General features: G+C 33.8%; 1 protein-coding gene across 2 annotated transcripts in view; it reads right to left on the reverse strand.

Annotated features, from left to right (window-relative positions):
- LOC111689226 (synaptosomal-associated protein 25) overlaps positions 1-24,887 on the reverse strand; it is a 648,407-nt gene that overhangs the window by 389,944 nt on the left and 233,576 nt on the right. The gene's annotated exons all lie outside the window — the stretch shown is intronic.

Below are 24,887 nucleotides of genomic sequence, written 5' to 3' on the forward strand. Positions count from 1 at the left end.
TGTCACTTCTGGAAGACAGTTTGAAGAGTGTTCACATTAATGTTGTATTTTATTCATCTGGATGTGTGGATTGTAGTCACTTCTGTACAATTGTTAGACGAGAGCACACATTTCACAAAAACAAAATACATTGATTTCTAGTTTTCGCCGTCTGGAAGTATACTTTTAGGTTACTTCCGGATGATAGTAAGAAGAATACAAAAACAAAAAAATATAAATACTCCATTTTTTTAGCGTGAAAAAAATAAATAATGCAGAAATTTTGCTAAGTTCAGTGATGTTTTGTTCAGTCATGTTCAGTTTTAATTATTCTAGAAGAAGAGAATACTCATCTTCAAAAAGAAGAGAATACTCTTCTTCAAAAAGAAGAGAATACTCTTCTTCTAGAAGAAGAGAGAACTCATCTTCTAGATGAAGAGAAAACTTATCTTCTAGAAGATAAGAGAGGAACACTTCTAGAGGATACTAGGTAGTCACTTCAAGAAGTGACTTCCTAGTCACATCTAGAAGAGTCTTTGGCAATACCTTACTTCCAAGAGTCATCTAGAAGTTTCTTCTGCGGGTCTTCCAGAAGTATCTTCCAAGTTACTCTTAGACGTTCCCCAGCTCGGCATCAGTTCTTCCCGACTGGTTTCAAGAATTCTTATACTTCCGCAACATCGCTGGCGAGCTTTTAGCACGTTTGGAAGTTTCACACGGGTAACTTCCGCAATAGAAAATGTTTGTAGGGATATTACACCGTCCAACACCATTTTTCACACACGAACCAAACCATATACATACGAAAGCACATAATTTATATGGTATAACTGCGTACTCAGTTTTTCATTTTTTGATCGTTTGTCCTTTTAAAAGGACTTTAAAATTTGAAGTGCATACAATAATTATTTATTATTATCCTTGAAATTTTATACGAAATTGTTGAAATTGTATTAATAAATTTGCCACTCTGAAAATTTCAAAGTCCTTTTTTTGTTAAAATATTATGTAAAAAATTAGAAATTTGATATTGTGGATCCGAGTTTCTTTATCTCTATGATAAAAAGTTAAAAAAGTGGAAACTTTGAAGAATATGAAAGGATAAAAATCGATTAAGGATATATTGCATGTTAAAACTCCTTTCTTGGAAATTATATTTTCCAAAAGTGTGGTAGATTTTAAACGGAGATGGACTACATGTTCGAGCAAAGTGACAGAAAGCACTATAAAAACGTTAATGGAAGGGTTTCCGAAAAGGGTTCAAAATTTCATCACTAGTGATTAAAATTATAAAAATATTTTTTTTTTGTAAATTGTAATAATAATTTAAATCAAATAAAAAAAAAATAAAGCTGTAAGTTTAGTGGTTTCTTTTTTATAAACATATATGTATGCTAAGAATTTTTCGATCTCACTCCTTATAATAAAATATTTTCCTACACAAATTATTCGAAGTCAACAATATTGAAGCCATGCAAGCAGTAATATACGAACATGAAATGTACGCAAGCAGAGCATATATGTGCCGACAAAAACACGAAACAAAACGATTGTCGAGACTATCAGGTTACAATATTTTTACTATCAAACTTAAATATTATTTACTATAGGAAATGACTTATGATCTAAAATTTAACATTTCATGTTGAACTTGAAATGTTATAAAGTGTGAAAAATGTATGCAAGATATAACCAAATTTTATTTAGAAAATAATTGAAAACGTTTATATGTATGTATGTATGTATGTATGTATGTATGTATGTATGTATGTATGTATGTATGTATGTATAATATACATACATTCTAATAATTAGAAAATTTTAATTATTAAAATTTGGTTATTTCATGCATACATTTCTCCCATTATATACATACATTTCTCCCATTATATACATTGTATATAATGGGAGAAATGTATGCATGAAATAACCAAATTTTAATAATTAAAATTTTCTAATTATTAGAAAATTTTTGAATTGAATTATTGAATGTATGTATTTATTAAATTTATAATTTTCATGTGGAGTATTAAAATGTATGTATTTGTATTTATTGTAAAAGGTAATATAATTAGAAAAAAGTAGATAAATACTTAGAGGATCATATGTAAAAATATATTCAAGTATGTATGTAAAAAATTGTTTTTACAGGATATATTTAAACATATTGTTTGTAACAGAATTGTTTGGCATCAATCCAATTTGTCCAAGTTTTTATGAAAATAAAACAAAATAAAGTTTCAAATTTTATGAGACGTAGATCTCTTTTATTTAAAACCAGCTAATCGTAGAAGGTTTACAGGTTTTTTATGTAAAAGATAATGTGCACGTAGTGCTTGTCCTAGACAACATCAATATCAAGACTGAGTAAAACAGAGAAAAAAACTTAATTTGGTGGTAAACAATATTTAAGTCCCGTTAACGGTTTACTCGTTAGAATCTTCCAACAAAGATGTATAAAATTGGCATAACATTCTAACGTTGGTAAAAACGTCATTAAAAGGAGCAATTACCAAATTGCAGCTCGCAACAAACTCGCTTAAACAAGGATGATATGGAATAAATTCAATATAAAGCAAGAAACAATAACAATAAGTTTGTAAACAGGTAGTATTGCATTAGTAGTATCTAAAACTTTTTCTTAAAACTTTCTTACAAATTTTTCCGCACACTCACTTTACTTTTCTTTTTTTCCACCAACTGACTCTTTTTAATTTTTCTCGTGAGCTTAAATACTCTATTTTGGTCTTCCCCTACTTTATTTACCTATAATATCCCGCAACTTTTTTTCTCCTAAAAATCTCTATATACGTTGCGTAGTTATATATTTTCCCCTAAACATCATGTCGTAGCCTTTTCTGTCCGCCAATTTTATTATTACCTTAGATACTTTCTTATTAATTTTGTTTTTGGCGGATTTTTCCTGGTTATTGATTTTATTATTTTATTTATTTTTGTATTTGGCGGATTTTTCCTAATTAATATTTTTTTATTTTCTTATTAATTTTTTTATTTGGCGGATTTTTCCTACTTATTTGTGTCTCCAAGAAAGTAATTTATGCTTAACTCCCCCAATTAAGGCGCTTTCCCTATCTTACATATATTTGTACCGCCTCTTGTATCAGGAGCTCATGATTTTTAGTAAGAGTATTTTCATTCAAATATTTTTTTGAAATTTTACTATTTTTAAATTTTTACTATAAAAAAATACGCATTCCCATATCTGCATGAATGAAATACAACCCTACACTCTTACGATATATGTGGCGTTGCCAACACTTTTACTGTTTTTGACATATTGAGCGGCCCTGTTTTCATTCATTTTGACAACAGCTGGACGGACAAGCACATGGAGTATTTATTTGGTAAGTATTTTTTAATTTTAATTTATTTCTTTTTCTTTTAAAGCGTTTCCTTAAGGTCACCCCACTCAAAATTTTTTTTGGGGTGGCCAGATATAAAATCCTCGGTGCGGTGAGGTATACCGCAATAAAACTCCGAGGTTGCTGTTGAAAAACAGAGGGATCGGTGTGCGGTATGGTACCGAGCGAGCCCAACGCGGTGAATGCCCATGACCCTGAAGAAGAGTCTACTTTGAAGAGTTAGCCGGGCAATCAATATGGTAAGTAGAAATACTATACTTTAAGAGTTTTCTTTTATTAATTTTCTTTTATTTCCAGGAAACCTCGCGACATTGTATAATTGTTTTTGGTTTGGCTGAAATAAATTGAGGTTACGGTGACGGTACCAGGCAAGCATACTCTTCCAATTTTTTTCTTGTTTGTGTAAATAAGAATTTTTACTTTGTGATTTTTTTTTTCTTTTCAGATTTAACTAGAATTTCTTGGACTGTCACAACATAGAAGAATATTGCACATGCCCTAAAATCTGAAATAAATATTGGAAAAAATCAACAAAATAATTACTCCAAATTACACTACATTATATCACAGATTGGATTTGTTGTATTGCGGTTTCCTTACTCTATATTGCACAAATTCTGGTGAGTTGAATCAACTTTTTATAATTATTTTACTCTTAAACTATCAGGTACTTATGTAAATATATATCACAGATATCTTATTTATTTGTTAGTCAATCTTAGGATCTAAAAAGCAAAGTAATAATTTTGTTTTGTAATATTTAGTTAAATTGTTGGTATAATTGATCTTTGCTTATGTCCTAATATTGCTCTTTTTCTCTTTGGTTAATTTTCTTATACTTTGATATCTTTTACATGATATATACCTAGTGTTTTCCCTTGTAGCGTTTCTAATGTATACATATTGTTACCGACATGTCGGACGACTCTACATTTCAAAAATTTTCTACAAAATTTCGCGTTTCGGTTCTGCGCAAAGTCGCTTAAGACAGTGTTTCGACGATAGACTTCTTGGCCTGGGACGAAAGTAACCACTCGAGCTCTTTGATTGTATCTTTTCGCACTTTTTTCGTAGGCTTTTTGTAGGTTTATTTTAATTTGTTGTCTAATAATTTCCAACTTGTCGTTTCGGTCCACCTCTAGTATTTGATGATCAGTTAGGGATTCTAATTTTCGGCTAAGTTTATATTCTGCTCCACTAGAAAACATATGGTATCCGAAAAGAGCGAAGAAAGGTGTAAAGCCAGTAGCGGAGTGGACAGCGGTTCTCAGTGAACATTCTATCTCAGATAGGTATAGGTCCCAATCTCTGTGGTCGTCTTTTAGATACGCTCTTATTGCTGACAAAACGGATTGGTTGACTCTTTCGCTAGCGTTGCTTTGTGGCGAGTATACTGCAGTTTTTGTATGATGGATTTTGTATGTTTTTATTAAATTTTCAAAGCTTTTTGAAATTAATTGTGCACCGTTGTCACTGTGGATGATTTCGGGAACTCCGAACTTATGGAAAATCTTATGTACTGGGAATTCCACGACATTATTTGCAGACGCTTCTTTCATTGCTTTTAGAAAAGTAAATTTCGTAAAGTGATCTACCACGATAAAAATATAACAATTTCCATTTTTGGACCTTGGGTATTTTCCCATAAAGTCAATGTATAACTTTTGAAATGGCCTTTCTGTAATTACGGGTTTTCCGATTTCGGACATAAGATTTTGGTTGGTTGGCTTTATTTCTTTACAAGTTTGACAATTTTTTATAAACATTTTGACCTGAAAGCCATCTTGGGCCAGTAGAAAAATCTTTTCAACCTTTCCAGTGTTTTGGCTACACCAACGTGAGTTGTTGTTAGTGTTGCGTGTGCTTTTTCTATCAGAGGCTGGGTTATGTTTGATGGTATCCACATCTTCCACTTATATTCATCGTCTCCTTGTTCGAAGGACATTTTTTATAAACTTTACCATCGTCAACTTTTAGATCTGGGAGTTGATTTCTATTTTCTTGGACGTGTTTTACCAGATCTAAGTATTCTTCACTCTCAAATTCAGCTGTTTCGAAATCGAATATTTCCTCCATATTGAGCTCTTCGACGTGTTCATGATCTGGTAACCTGGATAGCATGTCGGCTACAACGTTTTCCGATCCTTTCCTGTGCATTATTTCGAAATCGAATGCTTGGAGCTGAAGAGACCAGCGGGCTAATCTACCAGTTAAGTCCTTGAGTGACATTAACCATTTCAGACTCGCGTGATCAGTCACTATAGTAAACGGCATCATTTCAACATACTTTTTGACGGCCATCACCGCTGCTAGGCATTCCTTCTCTGTCACACTATAATTTTTTTGACAGTTGTTCAGTTTTTGTGAGAAGAATGCTATTGGATGTTCTTCCTCATTACCATTGAGCTGATACAACACAGCACCAGTTCCATAATCACTAGCGTCGCATTGGATGTAAAACCGCTTAGAGAAATCGGCATGTCGTAAGACAGGAGCGGATGTTAGAGCTTTTTTCAAATCCTCGAAAGATTGAATTGCTTCTGGAGTCATTTGAAACTTTGGACTCTTTTTTAGGGTATCCGTTAAGGGAGCTGATATGGTTGAGAAGTCCTTTATAAATCGGCGATACCAGCCGGCGGTGCCTAAAAAGCTTCGAACATCTCTTGCGGATTTCGGGATCGGGATTTCTCGGATGATTTTCACCTTTTCGGGATCTGTTCTTAACATTCCACTGCCTATTATAAAGCCGAGGTACTTCAAAGTTTTGAAACAAAATTGTGATTTTTTAAGGCCTATTGTTAGGTTTGCATTTTCGAGGCAATGAGCAACTTCCTTTAATAGTTCTAGATGTTTTTAGAAACTATCGGAAATGACTAGGAGGTCGTCCAAGTATACGAAGACGTTATCTTTAAGCCTTTGTGGAATTACTTTGTCCATTAGGCGACAAAGTCTTTGCGCCGCGTTGCAGACACCGAACGGCATTACACGAAATTAGTAGAGCGGCCGACCTGCTGCGGTAAACGCGGTGTATGGCTTACTCTCTTCTTCTAGCTCAATTTGCCAAAAGGCAAATTTTAAACCACACTACTAATAAAATAGGTCTCGTCAATTCGGCTAAGGATACCACCTATGTTTTGCAAGGGATAAGCATCCTTGACGGTTAGCTTATTTAGTTTCCTCGCGTCTAAACAAAACCTATTCTTTCCCGGTTTTCTCACTATTGTTGTCCTATTGCTCCAGGGACTTTCTTTGTAGACGATTTCCTGAACCGCTGGAGATATTGGGTAATGTCTATCTTTTACTGGTTCTGCACCGTCTATTAGTTTAATAGAGTGTTTTTCTAGAGACGTGCATCCTAGACCTAGTTTCCCAAATGTAGGAAACATATCAACTACTTCTGAGAGTTGTTTTTGTACCAATTCATTTAGTTCATGTGGATCGGTTTTGTGATTTTCGGTTTTGAAGGTTTCAATAACTTTTTCTTTGTTCAATTCATCAACACCGACGATTTCAGGAGCGAGTTGGAAGATTTTCCAAAAATCGATCCCCAAATACGCTGGTTGTTCTAAATCTGGACATAGATAAAGAGTTATTCTACCACTATCACTATATTTAACGAATACTATTATTTTACCTAATAATCTTTGTTTTTGTCCACTAGCTGTTGTTATCACGGAGTATATGGGTATTATTGGAATCTCTAATTCGCTAACAAGTTCTCGACAACCTTTCCCTAAAATGCTAACTGAAGCGCCAGTATACAGAAGGCCTTGTAATTTGACATCACCAATCGAAAATTCAGCATATGGTCTGGGATCAGAAGATTTCTCATCAGATGTTTTTATTGTCTCAATGGTAAATTTTCTACTTCGTTTTCTTTCGGTGAACTTTTGTCTTAACATTTTAATCCTTCTAGATATTGTTGGACGAGGAATGGAGATTTCGGCGTTAAAGATTCTATTTCGGACGGATTCATAGTTCTTTTGACGATCTTCGAAAGTGTATAAATGTCGTTGCTGGGGTAAAAATTTGTTGAATTTCTTTGCTTCTTTTATTAAATTTGTTTTTATTGTTCTTGCAGATGTCCCTGCGGGTTGTGTGTTGAACGATGTTCCCCCGCTCTCCCTTCGTTCCTGGGAAAATTTCGATTGCGGCAATTGGCACAATTAGGGGCTATGACGTCAGGTTTTCCACAACGGTAACAGAAAATTGCTCTTTCTTCTGCTGGACAATCCATGAACATGTGTCCATTTTGGCGACAGTTCCAGCATACTAATGGTTGCCTTGGAGTGGAATTGCTGGCATTAACTAGTCTAACGGCCGCTACTTCATCAAAAGTTTCTTCACGAACAGTTTGACTTTCAGTATCTTCAAACAACTCATTAATTTGTCTTTGGTACCTGTTTCCTACCGCTGGCTGTTGACGAAAATCTCTTTTATGGAAAGTTTTATCATTTCAGCCTCTGGCATAGAGATGCTAAGACGAGACCTAAATTTAGTCATGGCAAAAAAGAACGCATCGATCGATTCTCCTGGCATTTGTCTTCTTTCGACCATATCTCTCATCAGTTCAAAGCTGGATCTGGTTACTTGGTACTGTTTTAACAAGGCTGATTTTAAAGTTGACCATTCGGTGACGTAATTGGTTTGTATAAACAACCAATACCATTTTTCTGCAGATCCTTTAACTAAAATATGGAAAACCTCCTTCCAGGATACTCCATATTGGCTTTGCAGTCGTTCTAAACGGAACACGAAGTCTTCGACAGCTAATTTGTTGTTGTCCCCATCGAATTCTAATCCCCATTTGTTGATACGGGGTCTGTTGTAGTTTCTTGTTTCCTCACTACAGATGGATGTGGCTCTTGATGACGGAGCTGTATTTCGGAGGCGTCGACTTGCATGTTTCCATCACTGGAAGTTCTGGATACACTGGCTTCTTTTAGTTTGCGGTTTTCCTGCTGGGTTTGTTGTACCACGATGCTTAATCTGCTGACTGTTGATGTCAATTCGGCCATGGTCTTCTTGATATCGGATAACTGTGAGTTAACACCTTGTTGAACAAATTGTTTAATTGACTCTTCAAATGGTTTACTAGTACCTTGAGCTAAAAGATCTGTAGGCAAAACATTCGCGGCTTGTGTTGGATTAGGAGTGCTAGACATGATGGTATGGGACATATCCCTAATCTGTTCATTAGGCTTATTGCTTTGAGCCATATCTACTTTAGTTTTAGGTTTAGACTGAGTTTTAGGAGTATTTGGTTCTGGTATTTTTCGTGATACGTAAGGCGAAGATCGACTTAAGTCAAATTGTACTTGTCTATATCTTTTTCTTGATCTAGTATTAGGTGGGTTATTGCTCATGATAATTTCAGACAAAAAATCTCATCTAATTACCTTAAACCTTACTATGAACTTCAAATGTAAAATTTTTACTTGATTTACTACACTCACGGAAACTTATAGGGCAAAAGTTATATGGAAAAAGGAAATATTTAGGAAATTGGTGAAGTAATTTGCAAATATAAAATATATGTAAACGAATAATTTGAAAAATATTAGGACTACAAAATAAATATATAAAAATATCAAATGAAATAAATACTAAACAATATAAGAATATAAATAAGACAAAATAAAACGTACTATAATAATGAATCAATGAAATACATAAACTATTAACTAAATAAATGATAATACTAATACAAAAAATAATAATAATAATGATTAAAATAATATATAGAATAATAAGAAATAAATAACTAATAAAGTAAACTAACGAAATAATAAACTCAAAATAAATGAATAATATAGATAAAGAGATATAAATAAGATAAAGATTAATATGAACTATTTTTTTATAGACTCTAACAAATGAATTTGTATTAATGGATCTCTAATTTTAAAATTTTCAGGTTTTGGCGATGATAAACGGATGGATGTGTCAGGGCGGTTGTTATTTTAATTACGCTTAATGTGGTTGAATAATTTATGGTGGTATCAAATCAAATTTCCTGTACGATCAATCGGCTACATCATGATATTGTCAACGGATGTGACAACGACTGTTACAGGTATTTTCTGATACAACTAACATCGTATATTTGATTGCAGCGATAGGCTATCGGAAAATATACCGTTTCTATACATTTAAATAATTTGAAAAAGTAAAACGAAACAGAAACACAAGGCAATTCGAAAATACTTCGTCACACAATAAAAGATACTTGAAATTTTCTTTTAGCTGCAGCGATTTATCTCGATAAGTATTCTATAATCGGTCAAATTTTGTTGATTTTTATTCATATACAACACTCTTATTCTATTTGATTTAGGCGGCTATATGGATAGACATTTCAACATTTTTCGCGATCTATTTTAAACTATTACTACACTATCTGGTCTATTGTTATATGTGTCGATGTTTATACATGTTTCATTTTATAGTTTGGAACATTTCATTCCGAATTTGAAGAAAAATATTCTAAACTATCACATTTGTTTGGGCGCCATTTGTGTTACGGAGCCGATTGTACGGCAAGGTTTCCGACTAGCTGGCATGACTGACCACAGGCGGTTCCAACCCTTTCTCGCCAAACACGTATTCTACACAAAACAAAGGTATTCAACTAATAAAACAAAACTTACACAATCTGCACCACATTAATCATATTCTTCTTTACAGAGATGGATGTTATTCTCCCCATCTGCCCTCCCAACCTTGTCGCTGATGGATCCACAGCCTTCTCTTTGCAGCGGCCCAAAATCCGCCTGACCCTTTCAACAACTTACCAGTCTATCATCGCCGTTACCATTAACTAATTAAGCCAAAATTGTGGGTGAATATTTCACTTCAACTTATACATATATATTAGACAAAAAAAAAAAATAACTTAATCTATATCTTACTTCTAAACACATACAAACAACTACTAACTTGAGACAAAAAATGCAAATCATATTTTTTTGCTGTGTATTTTAGTAGAAAATACACAGCTGAATAAAACCAAATACATCTACACACACACGTGTACATCTTTTTCTATATACAGTGTTGTTGTTGCTTTTATAACAATTGTTTGATGAAGTTTTCAGAGGTTGTCTCGGATTTTTGCTCACATCTCCGTTATTTACCGACCGATTTTGCTTATTTTAAATAGCAATCTTCTCGAAAGCATGTCTAATAGAATTATTGAAGATTCGGATCTCGCCGATATCTGGGGTCCTCTAAAAACTGATTTCAATAGACAGACAGACGGACTTGGTTTAATCGACTCCGCTATCTATAAGGATCCGGAATATATATACTTTATAGGGTCGGAAAATTATATTATATAAATTACAAACGGAATAACAAACTTACGAAGGTGAAGGGTATAAAAACAAATTTTAAAAATGGAAAATAAATTTGAAATAAACATAATGTTTTGTAAATATGGGAATAAACAAATTAAAAAATGTGTTTATTAAATGTCTACAGATCATATGTGAAATAAAAAGATAAAAAATCTGTGAAACTATACATTTAAATGTTTTATATTTTTCCTAAAATTTTTAAGTACGTTTTTATGCAACTGTGTAGGTTTGGAATCGGTGGTGAAAGTGGTTGGAGCTACAATACTTTTATAAATTATTTTAAAAATAATTTATAAATTTTAAATTTTTTCCCGACTACATTAATATTACATCAAAAGCTAAACAAAAAGAACAACAACAACGCACAAAATAACAACGCAATGACGCCAACAGCATCCAAACCAAGGGTGCCCAAGCCCTATGCGCTTGGTACTCTATTGTTTTTGTAAATGCGGTTAGCTATAGACAGTGTGTTTTCTATACACTTGTATGCGCTTAACATTAGCAATACATTGTTGTTGTTCTTAACTGTATACAAGCAAGAGTAAAATAACAACACTTTCGTATTCATTGCTGGTAAACATTGACGAGACGTAGATTTTGTTTTTGTTTATCGTAAAAAAAATTGTTTTAAAAAGCACTTGGAAAAAATTTGTGTTAGTTTTAAATTTCAAACTTACATTAATCGCATAAAAATTATTGTACAATAACTCACAATCTACTCTCATATAATTGAAAACGTTTTAAATACTTTTTTCTATTCATTAAAAAATATATTTGCAAAACAAAAGGAAAAATTATTTTATTTTAACAAAAAATGCAAATAATTTTTTTTTGCTGTGTATTATTTTTGGAATCCAAACATACAAATATACACAGCTGTATAAAACCAAATACATCTACACACACACGTGTATATCTTTTTCTATAAACAGTGTTGTTGTTGCTTTTTTAACAATTTTTTGATGAAATTTTCAGAGGTTGCCTCGGATTTTTGCTCATATCTCCGTTATTTACCGACCGATTTTGCTGATTTTAAATAGTGATCTTCTCGAAAGCATGTCTAATAAAATTATTGAAGATTCGGATCTCGCCGATATCTGGGGTCCTCTAAAAACTGATTTCAACAGACAGACGGACAGACAGACAGACAGACATTGCTTAATCGACTCCGCTATCTATAAGGATCCAGAATATATATACTTTATAGGGTCGGAAAATTATATTATAGAAATTACAAACGGAATGACAAACTTATATATACCCTTCTCACGAAGGTGAAGGGTATAATAAATAAAATTGGTTTAATTCAAAAATTTTCAATACAAGAAATATACCTTCAATTTAAAAAAAAAAGAATTCGCTTTTGATTATACTACGAGCATAGGCTTATTTCACCGTCCGACACGCAAAATTAGACACGAACCTGATGATATACGTCTGAAACTATAAACTTAATGGAGAAATACAGCTTTCTTAGTTTTTCATTTCGTGATCCTGTGTCTTTTTAAAGTTTTAAAAAGTAATTTTTTAAAAAAATATTTTAAAATACTTCTACTTTGATGTCAACCTAACAAAAAAAGTTTCGAAATATTTTGTGTTATTTTTAGTTTATTCTGTAAGGATCAAAAGATTCAATATTTTTTTTTTTTTTTTTTTTTTTTTGAAAAAATAATACTGAAAATTTTAATAAATTTTTAAGGATAAGAATTTTAAAATAAATGTTTGAAAGATTTTCATCATAAGGGTATTGTTCAACGTTAACACTTTTTTTTAAACACCCTTTACCATACAAACGGTCCTTTTTTATTTTCTTTTCCTTACTTCTTTTTTATTCACAAATTTGCTAACAAGCATCAATATAATTTGTTAAAGATCACTCAAATAAAGAAGACCCAACAACAACGAGTAAGTACAAAAAATCAAATGCAATTAAGAGAAACACAAACCCTTTAGTGTGTGGGTTCGCTCTTAATTTTTTTGTCGCTGTAATTAAGAAGTAGAAAAACAAAAATTTTAAACAAAATAAACAATGGCACTCGAAAAATTTTTAAATTGTACAAATGACCTTTTGGATTTTGAAATAGAGTATACCCAAAACGCGGCCGAAAACAACATTCACGCTCTTGAGGTACTTCGGGTCGAACAGTATTCTCTATGGTCACAAGTCAAAAGGGCGTACGAAGAGTGTAGGGACACAAAGGAAGATTCAAAAGAAAAATCAATCGATAAAATTACGCTTCGCGAACGTTACAAAACAGGCCTTTCTGCATACAAATCATGCTTAGGGTCAATCAACGCAGAAATTCAATCAATATCAAACCCAAGCAAACAAGAACGGATTTCTGCTGTTGGATATCAATCATTAGAAAATAATGACATTTCTTTTGTGCGGCTACCACCTTGTGACACGGACACATTTTATGGAGATTTTGTGACCTTTTCACCGCGTTATACATAAACAATTCTAGACTAAGCAAAATTGAGAAACTTTTTCATCTGATACAAAAGACTGGAGGAGATGTTAGGAAAATAGTTTCAAATGCCCCATTGACCAACGAAGGTTTCGACATAGCCTGGAAAAATCTTGCAGCTCAATATGAAAACAATCGGATTCAAGTCAACGAACAATTGAAAAGTTTATTTGACCTTCCGAACATTGCCGAAGACTCAGGCTCATCAATTCAAAAACTACAACGAACAGTTAATAGTTGTATTCAAGCATTAAATGCTCTAGGTGTAGAAACCAGCACATGGGACCCTTTTCTGGTATACCTTTGCTCAACAAAGCTCCCTCGGAAATTCTCTTTAGGAAATTACAAAAGTTCCGACTTGGGAACAATTCAACACATTCTTGTCCCATAATTCTAAGACTCTAGAATCTGTAGCAGCCATCACACAATCAAATACAAAGTCCGACCAGCATAGAAAAGATAATTCGAAATCGTCCTCTAAGCCAAAACGAGTTCACACTTTTCAAATAAACACGACCCAAAATGAAACCGTGCCGAAAACTAGAAAATCGTTGAACACAAACAGGTCACAGAAAAATGACTCAAACTTTAAATGTCAACATTGTAAGGAATCTCACCATTTGTGGTCTTGCCCTAAGTTCTTAGAAAAAAAATTTAATGGCAGAATTCACATTATAAGTCTCACAAATTCATGTTACAACTGCCTCTCTATTGATCACAGTGTCAAGGACTGTAAAAGTAAATACAGTTGCAGATTAAGTATGTAAGCAAAGACACAACACTTTGTTACATAAGGGATCAGAAACCCAGATCTCAGTTCAAAATTGTGACGCGACCCATCCATGCACGAGCATCGCAGCACAAAACCCCAACATACAGTCCTCGTCAGCATCAAAAGTTTCAATCCCAAATATCAGTTTCTTCACCCTACAAGAGAGCAAACATTTTAATACATCTCCCAACGAGGGAGAGACCTTGTTATTTACTGCAATAGTACAGATCGAAACTAGAGGCGAAAGATATCAGGCCAGAGCAATCATCGACCCTGGTTCACAATCAACTTTTATGTCAGAAAAGTTAAAAAATAGACTAAATTTACCCACCAAACGAAATTTAGTTCACGTAACAGGCTTAAGTCAAACAATTTCAGAGACAATTTCAAACAATTTCAGAGAGTTAGCATAATATTATTTTATTTATACCAGGTTATCTGACACCGTAAATATAGGATCCTCAGTCACCTTTTGGTGCACTGATCCACTTAAAATCATATTTTTGGGGTGAACAAGTTGATAGTGAAATTGCAACTTCTAGACCAATTGAAAATTTTGAATAAACTGATGCTGTGATAATAAGTAACATATCTAAGAAGAAAACAAGTAAGAATGTTATAGTCGGTCAAGCCCGACAATATAATACCCTACACCACAGTGTATTTCGCGGAATAATTAGTTTCATTCTAAGTTTTTAATTAAATATTTTAAAAGTTAAGAAGTACTTAAGCCCTCCCGCCACGCCACGGCTTCTTCTACGTTAATTAATTTTGAAATCTATTAAATGTTAACAAATTAAACAATATTGTTTTATATACACACTATGTAGATAAAGAGATTAACTAAAAAATGTCTGTTTCGGAACGCTTTATACAACAAAACCCATATTTTGGGTTTTAAAAAGCTGTACAAAACAAAAAAGATTAGTGTTCTAGTCTGGTAGACCGGATGTGGTGGGTTCGATTCCCACCCGTGGCACTGGTTAAGGAGCGCACAACAGGTCCGATAGAGGCCTAGGTGTATTTCTTTGATGTGTATACATCCTCCTTTCAAACTAACTAACTAAAAAAAATACTAAGAAAATGTTAATTTTAATTTTTTGTAAATAATGTCACAGTGATACACCAAAAAAGGCAGGGGTTCTCATATACCTTTGTCATATCGCGACTCATCACTCCCTATATCTCTGGACTTTTTGATTTTTACGCAAATATACAGTTTGGCATCCCTTAATTAAAAATTCCATAAAATATAATTTGTTGATAATATTTGTATTGATCATATCTCAAATTCTTCTTCTTAAAAGCATATCTAATTTAGTTAGTTAAGTCTTCAAAACACTAATTTTATAAAACAGACGGACATACATTCGGTGCGTGAACTTTGCATATATGCAACAAATGTCAATAGTTATATCCCTAATATGCATATTGTCCCAGTTTTATTTATTAGTACTATGGTGATACTTTAGAAAAATGTGCCTTTTCGCGGATCCGTTTACTAATATGTTTAATATGTATTTAAAAAAAAATACTCAATTTTTTACGCACAATTCAAAAAACTCAAAATTTTTTTGAAAACTGAATTTTTTTCCCATGTTCGATTGATTTAAAGAGTTCTTTCGAAATATGATTTAAGAGAGTTTATGGGGTATATTTGACCAATTGTAATACCGTGTAGCAAATGTAAGCATTGCATCTATAACTTCAGGGCTATTTACCTGTGTATAGGCAATCATCCACATTCTGGCTAAATCATCCACAAACTGGCTAAAATTCAGAATTTAACAAGATAAAATGAAACCTGGTTTTCAGCTTTATCCATAAATCTAAATAAAGAACTAAAAGTCGCGGTCCCAATGATACAGTGGAAGTTTCGCGAGACAATGGAATTTCGCTAGTCATCATTTGATTTCTAATTGTTTTGTTTTTATTTATACCCTACACCACTTTAGTGGGGAGGGTATATTGAGTTTGTGCTGATGTTTGTAACGCACAATTATATTGGTCCTATACCCACCTTAAAGTATACCAATCGGCTTAGAATCATTTTCTGAGTCTATTTAGCGATGTCCGTCCGTCTGTCCGTCCGTTCATGTAAACCTTGAAATCAAACTATAGGTCGCAATTTTTAAGATAATTCAATGAAATTTGGTACATAATCTTATATTGTCCCAGGGACGAAGCCTATTAAAAATGTATAAGATCGGTCTATTATTTCACCTAGCCCCCATACAACTGAACCCCCGAATAGGGCTTGTAAACCTTGTAATCAAACTACAGGTCGCAATTTTGGAGATAATTCAATGAAATTTGGCACATGATCTTTTATGGTATCGTAGACGAAGCCTATTGAAAATGGCTAACATCGGTCCATTATTTCACCTAGGCCCACACAACTGAACCCCTCTAATAGGGCTTTTAAAACTTGTAATCAAACTACAGGTCGCAATTTTGAAGATAATTCAATAAAATTTGGCACTTTATCTACTATTGTACCAGAGACGAAGCCTGTTGAAAATGGTTAACATCGGTCCATTATTTCACCTAGCCCCCATACAAATGTACCCCTCGAATAGGGCTTTTAAAACTTGTAATCAAACTACAGGTCGCAATTATGAAGATAATTCAATAAAATTTGGCACTCGATCTTCTATTGTACCAGAGACGAAGCCTGTTGAAACTGGTTTACATCGGTCCATTATTTAACCTAGCTCCTATACAAATGAACCCGCCGAATAGGGCTTTTAAGTTCAACAAAAACCTGCCAAACCAAGTATTATACTAGCCTTAATGACTTAGAAACGATAAAGTTTAATAATTGCTTTAATTTTATATTTAACCTTAAATATATATTTTTTTACAGACATCGAATATGTGAAATAACATATATACTCTCCCTTGGAATAAGCCGTGGCGTGGCGGGAGGGCTTAAGTACTTCTTAACTTTTAAAATATTTAATTAAAAACTTAGAAGGAAACTAATTATTCCGCGAAATACACTGTGGTGTAGGGTATTATATGGTCGGGCTTGACCGACTATAACATTCTTACTTGTTTATTATTAAATGAATTTTATTTTAATTTGAATTTTTATATTAATTTTTTTTTACTAGAAGATTATTTGCATTTAAGATAAATTGAATTATTATGAATTATTAAATGAACTGTATTATCTTAACATTGTAAAGTAATCTTGTAATTAGTAATTAGTATTCGGTACTATTGAATTGTCATTTGTTCTAAATATTCGCTGAATAGCCATTTATGTTCTAAACCTAAGTTTCGCGTTTCTTATAATTAAAATAACCTTCACTTGTAATTCATCAGTCGTTGTGAAAACATAAAAATACTCTCCCGCTCTTTAATATCTCAGTGCTGTGAACAAAATAACATTAAATATAAAAACCAAACTCTAACTCCACTTTATTTACTTCATTTGGCCCGGCATAACAAAAGGTGAGTTTCCTCATTCCCCAAAAACCCTTACTCTCTTATAGAATTGAAAGAAATATTATCTTTTACTAATCCCCGCTTAATTTCTTTCTTTTCCCTTTCCCCCGCAACCGCATATAATTATAATATCTCGGACGAGAGTTATTATAATTATCAGAAAAACTTCTTGTAGATTGCTCCTTGTTTTCCCCCCGCTCTACCAGTCTACAGAAGTTGCTCAAGTTTAAGAACCCATAAAAATGGACTTTTTGGTATAAATGTACTTTAAGAAATTTCCATAATATTAAATCTAGAAGCATAAAATTAAGTACGTAGAGTCCGGATTTCATGACAACCTATAAAACGGACTTTTTGGCACTTTATCGATCTTCAAAAGGTACTTTTTGAAATTTTTATAATACAGAACCTAGAAACATAAAATTAAGCATGTGTGGCCCGTATTAAGTAAAAACCCATAATGGGAGACTATTTGGTACTATTTCGTTCATCAAAAGGTAGTTTTTGAAATTTCTACAATATTAAAGAAGCATGAAATTAAGTATGTAGAGTCCGGATTAAATGAGAACCTATAAATGGGGACTTTTTGGAACTTTATCGTTCTTGAAAAGGTACTTCTTGAAATTTCTATAATACTGAACCTGGAAACATGTAATTAAGTATGTATGACCCGGATAAAGTGAGAACCCACAAAAGGAAACTTTTTCGTTCTTCAAAAGGTACTTTTTAAAATGTGTATAATATTAGACCTAGAAACATGAAATTTATGCATGTATGTCACGGATTAAGTGAGACCCTATAGAAGGGGACTTTCTGGTACTTTATCGTTCTTCAAAAGGTACTCCTTGAATTTTCTAAAATATCTGTAGTATAATATTAAGAAATAGAAAGGTTACCAAAGTAGCGGGTTATAAACTAGTAATAGTATATTATACAAAAACTAGTTTCATCAGAGAAAAAATTGAAAATCGAAATTTGAAATTTTTAAGTGTGTTGTGTGCATCGATTAAGGATCATTCAGGTGAGTTAATTTTTCCTCTAATTTAATTTCTCGTCAGCATCAGAATGGAGGAATTAGGTGACTGCCTTAACCGGAGCGATAAATAGATTTATGGAACAGATTAAGTCTGTTGAGGGGAGGTTGAATAGAATCGAAACTACAACACAAGGCGGTACTTATGAACAAGTTTTAAAAATACTAGAGGAACTTGAAAGGACGCAAGGAAATATACTGAGTCCGTTTAACGATGATGTTTGACCCCTGCAACGACCACTAACGGAGGACGACTTGAAAGACATAAGTCGTCTTCCTGCCAGCGTGAAAGAGCTTAGAGCTTTCGATTTCAATCCCACACAATATATATCATGGGTCCACTCAGTTGAAACAATATTGAAAGACTTTGAAATTGTTAAGTATAAACCCATTTTTAGAGAAATTGTCCAAAGCATTCGTCAAAAGATTTCTTGTAATGCGTTTGACAGTAGTTGGCTGGAAATGAAGGGTTCTTTCACTCCATTATGCTGATAAGAGAGAGATCTCTAAACCTTGGAACATAAGCTTAATCAGTTAACTGAGGACTCATCATCAGTAGACGAACTTTATTCAAAAGTGAACCATCAGCTTTTTTTGATTGTGAACAAGTTAAAAACAGAATCTTATAGCGAAGAAACAGTGAAAGCACTTATTGAAACTTATAGGAATAGGTCCTTGAATGTATTCATTAGGGGGTTGAAGCCAGATTTATTTTGGATGGTAATCATACTGAGACCTTGGACTCTACCAGAAACGTATTCACCCTGCTTAAGACCGTAGAATGTGTCTTTGAGAAATAATATTACATTTGCTAATAGGGCTGTAGACTCCTTTACTGTAGTTAATCTGTACACTCCTCCTAAATCATATCCTACATAGCAACAATAAAATATCCGACCACAAACTAGGCCTAGGCATGAATCCTCGGGCAGGCGCTACCTCTTGAATTATATTACCAATCCGAGAACGGCAGAGAAGTCGTTTGTAACATACTGAGAGTAATGATACACAAAAACGAGCCGCATAATCGGAAGATGCTCCCAGAGAAATAAATTTTATTGTATAGCCTACCTTACATAGAATGCAAATTAGGGAATAATATTACATTAGAATTCCTTATAAATACGGGCTGGAACAAAAACTTTTGTAGTTCGCTGCTGTCCAGTACGCTTCTGGATAAACCAATAGTTGTAAGGTCATTGAAACGAAGGTGACAGGAAAAAAAGTTGTATACAAGTATAGATTACTTTTCGGTCCATTGGATGGTAGTGAAATGGCATCTACCAGTATTCGGCCTGAAATAAGCAAGCACGGATGAGTCAATCTACACGAAAATCCTGTTTGCATGAGAATAGAAGTAGATAGACATATAGAAGAATTACTTTCCAAAGGCGTTAACACTCCTTAAAAAAGTCCTTATAATTTCCCAATTTGGGTGGTACCAAAAAAACCGAACCCCAATGGCGAAAACAGTATCGAGTGGTAGTCGACTTCAAACGACTTAATTCGATAATAATTTCTGACAATTATCGTATTCCTGACATAACGTGTACACTAGCTTATTTAAGAAATGCAAAATATTTTACAACAATTGACCTAACGTCGGGTTTTCATAAAATAGCTATGGAACCAAGGAATATTCAGAAAACAGCTTTTTCTAATATAAATGGAAAATTTGATTTTCTTAGATTACCCTTTGGTTTAAAAAATTAACATCCTTCGAGAATACGAATGGAAAATTGTTGTGTATATATACGGTATCATTGTAATAGGTAAAAGTATAGAAGATCATTTAAAGAATATCGATACCATATCTGCTAAACTTCTTGAGGCAAATTTAAACGTTAATCTAGATAAAACTAATTTTTTAGACTGAAGTTGAATTTCTGGGGTATGTTGTAGGAGCAAGAGACATTAAACCTGATCAAAATAAAATAAAGACTATAGAGAATTTGCTTCTTTCTTTGAATCTCCAAAGCTTTTAGGAATGACCTCGTATTATAGAAGATTTATCAGAGACTTCGCAAAGGTAGCTAAACCAATTTTTGTACATGGCTGGTCCGGTCCATGTACAAACACTCTGTTAAAGTACTCGAGCTATCTAATCTCTTGCCATAGCAGCCCCGTTGCGGAATGACAGGCAGCATTGGATCACACTACTGAGATGACTGTGTTCTTTGGCAACAGAAATACTCAACAAAATGGATCAGGATCCCTCTTTTATGAACCCATCAATGTAACAAAGAAAATAATAATTTCCAAAGACAATTAATTACAATAATTGCCCCGACAAATATATGGCAACAGCATAGAAGAACTTCCTCAAAGCGTAAAAAAGGCATACTAAATCAGTACTAATCTCCAGTATATGGAGACTTTCCCGATCTTTCCCGTGATATATTTTTAAATAGAATCGAACAAAGATCTCAGATATATTTTAAAATGAAACATGACTGCCCACAATGCAAAAAGAACAAGTAAGTGTGTTATATTCGGCTGTGCTGAATCTCATATACCCATCATCAAACCGTATGACGTGAAAGGAATTCTATCCTATAAACATCAGGGTCGTATTTGGAATATGGCTTAAGTCAATTATAGACCGAGCTCTTTTGAACTAACAGAATATAATTTATAAAACCCAAATGTTTTAGTTCAATTTTTAAACAGTGAGCGTATGAGTAAATTTCTGAAGAGGACCTTTATATATACATTTTTTTATGTCTATTTTCAGCGCTGTACTAGTAATTTTCTGATTTTTTTCAGCAAATTTTGTAATGTTGATCTTATATCCTTATAACTTTTTTTAGACCGAGTTTGGTTCATATAAAACATGTTTTCATTGAATATCATCGCTGTATTGACCCGACTCAAACCAAATATCAAAGGATATTATTTCGTCAAACAGCAAACGATCCTATTGAGGATTACGAACTCCTGACAGTGACGTTTGGAGTCAACTGCGCCTCGTTGTTAAGTCAACTCACCCACTCGCGTCAAAAATTCTTCAACAAAACATGTACGTGGATGATGTTTTAGCAGGTGGACACACAATCGACGCCATTAAATCAAGAAAAGAACTTAAAACAGTTTTAAAATCCGCTGGTTTTGACCTGATGAAATGGACCTCAAATGACCCACGAGTTATACAAGACCTACCAAATGAGACCCTACTACCTCTCGATTGGTTAATTTGTCCGAAAACACCCTAACTAAGACTCTTGGAATTCACAGCACCAGATTTCAAATTAAAAAAAAACTACACCAAAAGAGAAGTTTTATCTACAATTGCCAAATTCTTTGACCCTTGTGGATGGATAGCCCCAATAATAGTAGACGCAAAACTAATTATGCAACAGATTTGGTTAGACTAAGTCGATTGGGATGACATAATAAAGCCCTTGACTTGTCTAGAGTGGCAAAAATTCATAAAAAACTGACCCATAATAAACACATTGAAAATTCCCCTTTGGATCCAATATAGTCCGAATTGCAATGTGGAAATTCACGGTTTCAGTGATGCTTCAAAAAGTCCTATTCAGCGACCCTTTATTTTCGAATAGAATCGGAAAACTCTGTATTCACGTTTTTTCTGGCTTCAAAGACCCGTGTAGCTCCCATTAAGCAAATATCGGTACCCCGCTTAGAACTGTGTGGATCCGTGTTATTGGCAAATTTTGAATGTGGACTTATACCAAATCTTCAAATTCAAAATACCAAGACATATTATTGGGCCTACTCAACAATCGTGCTGTCCTGGTTAAAGAAACCCCCTGCTCATGGAACACTTTTGTAGGAAATCGTGTCTCAAAAATCCTAGACAAGGTTGGAAATCAAAATTGGCAACATATCGACTCAAAAGATAATCCAGCAGATGTAGCCAGCCGAGGATGTACCCCCCAAGAACTAGAAAACCACAACCTATGGTGGTTCGATCCCTCCTGGTTAAAATTACCTAAAAATCAATGGCCGATACCAACACAAACAGGTGATACCAATTTAGAAGCTAAAACTGTAAAATCATTTACAACCACAACACGCGAAGACCCATTAAATCGCATTTCAGATCTATCACGCGCTTATAAAGTACTCGCGTATGTCATGCGATTCTGGAGAAATACAGGAACTAACAGAACACATTTTCGCATATCTGCAGCAGAAATTATACGAGAAGAAATAGAATTCATCAAAAATCATCTTATGGACTCAACAAAATCATTTCCCAGATGAGCATAAGAATTTGAGACTCAAAGAGAAAATATCCTCAAACAGCAGTCTTTTGACCTTAAACCCATTCATGGATCGCAATGGCATTATCAGAGCCAATGTTCGACTCGCTCAATCACCAGCATTGACCTATAATGAACGCTACCCAATATTGCTGCCTTCTTACTCGAAGCTATTACGACTTTTAGTTTAATTTATACACAAAATTACCCTTCATGGAGAAAACCAACTAATGACTCTAGTCCTACGAACAGAATATTGGATATTCAGATTGAAACCCTTAGTCAAAAGCGTAATTCACAACTGTAAAACTTGTGTTTTGTACAAAAAACAAACACAAAATTAAATCATGGCTTCATTACCACCAGAACGTACAACTCTATCCAGACCTTTTGCAACAACAGGAGTAGACTACGCAGGACCTTTTGACATCAAAAATTACACAGGCCGAGCGTGTCTTATCACAAAAGGTTACATTTTCATATTTGTATGCTTTGCCACAAAAGCCTTACATCTTGAAGCGGCATGTGACCTATCGACCCAATCGTTCCTATCCGCATTTTCCCGCTTCATAGGAAGACGTGGATGTCCCGCACTCATCTACTCAGACAATGGAAAAAATTTTGTCGGAGCTGCAGAACTCCTCAGAAAAGACCGTATAGACTTTATTAAGTCTCTTCAAAACCATGTGACCATTCATTATAGTCATCAAAATATCGACTGGAAGTTTATTCCCCAGGAGCCCCACACATGGGCGGCCTTTGGGAAGCCGGTGTAAAGTCATTTAAAACTCACCTCAAAAAGATGATACCAAACATGGAATTCACTTTTGAAGAGCTATATACAATTCCTATTCGTAAAGAATCGTGCCTCACTTCTAGACCCTTAAGTCCTGCTAGCGATGACCCAAATGACCTTAATCCATTGACCCTGGACACTTCCTTATTGGTAGTGCATTATTGACCCAAGCTGAACCCGATGTAAGCAGCGAAAATCTGACTATCATCAATCGTTGGAAATGCTTAAAGGTCATCCACCACTCATTTTGTTAAAGATGGAAGTCCGAGTACCTAGCTGAACTCCATCGCAGATACAAATGGAAGACACAGAGGGACAACGTTAAAGACAACGATCTGGTTGTCATCAAAAACAACAACTTGCCGCCCAACGAATGGCGAATGGGCCGAATCATCAAAACCTACCTTGGACCTGACCAGAACTGTAGAGTTGTCGACATCAAGACAAAAAATGGAGTCATCACCAGGCCAATAACAAAAATTGTGTTTTTATTTGCAAATTAGTATACTCCCTAGTTATTTACATACATTAATATTGTTCTAACTTTTATTTACAGGTATGGCATCCCAACAAACCGACAGACCCGACTACTGGCAATTTTCATGCGGCATTTGCATGAAAGATCATCCTATCCGTACGTGCAGGAAGTTTTTAAGTTATACCACAAGCGTGCAAAAGTGAGTACCAACTGGACCCATCCTCGCAGATCCCACTGCTGATTTCCCGTCAAATTCATTGGCTGACAAAAATATAATTGAAGTGGAACTAGGAAATGACGTCTACCCATCATTTTTTTTATTTTCAGGACCCATTCAAAACCTGTGGTAAACTTCACCAAAATACATAAAAATAAACCACAAAAAAGTACTTGTTTAATAAATAATAAATAAAGAATTATAATAGAAAGAAACTAAAAATAAACAACAATTAAAACAAAAGCTGAAGAAAAACAAAAAGAACCAGCGCAACTCCAACAACAAACAGGTATAAAATATCCCAGCAAAAAAAATTTTGAAGTTGTTCAAGAAGAAGGGATATGTTCATGATTTCTTTTGTACATATTCTTGTTAATGCATTTTAAATACATGCAAAATTTCTTATAAATTTGTCATAAGTGAAGTCATGAAAAATTGCACCCAATTCACTTATGTTAAATTCTGTTATAGGAATTGTAAAATTCACTATAATTTGGTATTCTCTTTTATGTCGAATTTTATTGCTTTATATATATGTTATGAGCAGATATGAGCATTAAAGTCAAGGAGAACTAATATGGGAGGGTAGCACCAATAATTGGCCTATCCTTATAAAAAAAGAGATTCAATACAAACATTAAACATGTTTGTATTGAATTTCACCGCTATTGATACATCTCTTAGCGATAAACTTATTTTCTGATGGCGGCCTTAT

Source organism: Lucilia cuprina, chromosome 4 (assembly GCF_022045245.1).
Source record: "Lucilia cuprina isolate Lc7/37 chromosome 4, ASM2204524v1, whole genome shotgun sequence".
Lineage (NCBI taxonomy): Eukaryota > Metazoa > Arthropoda > Insecta > Diptera > Calliphoridae > Lucilia > Lucilia cuprina.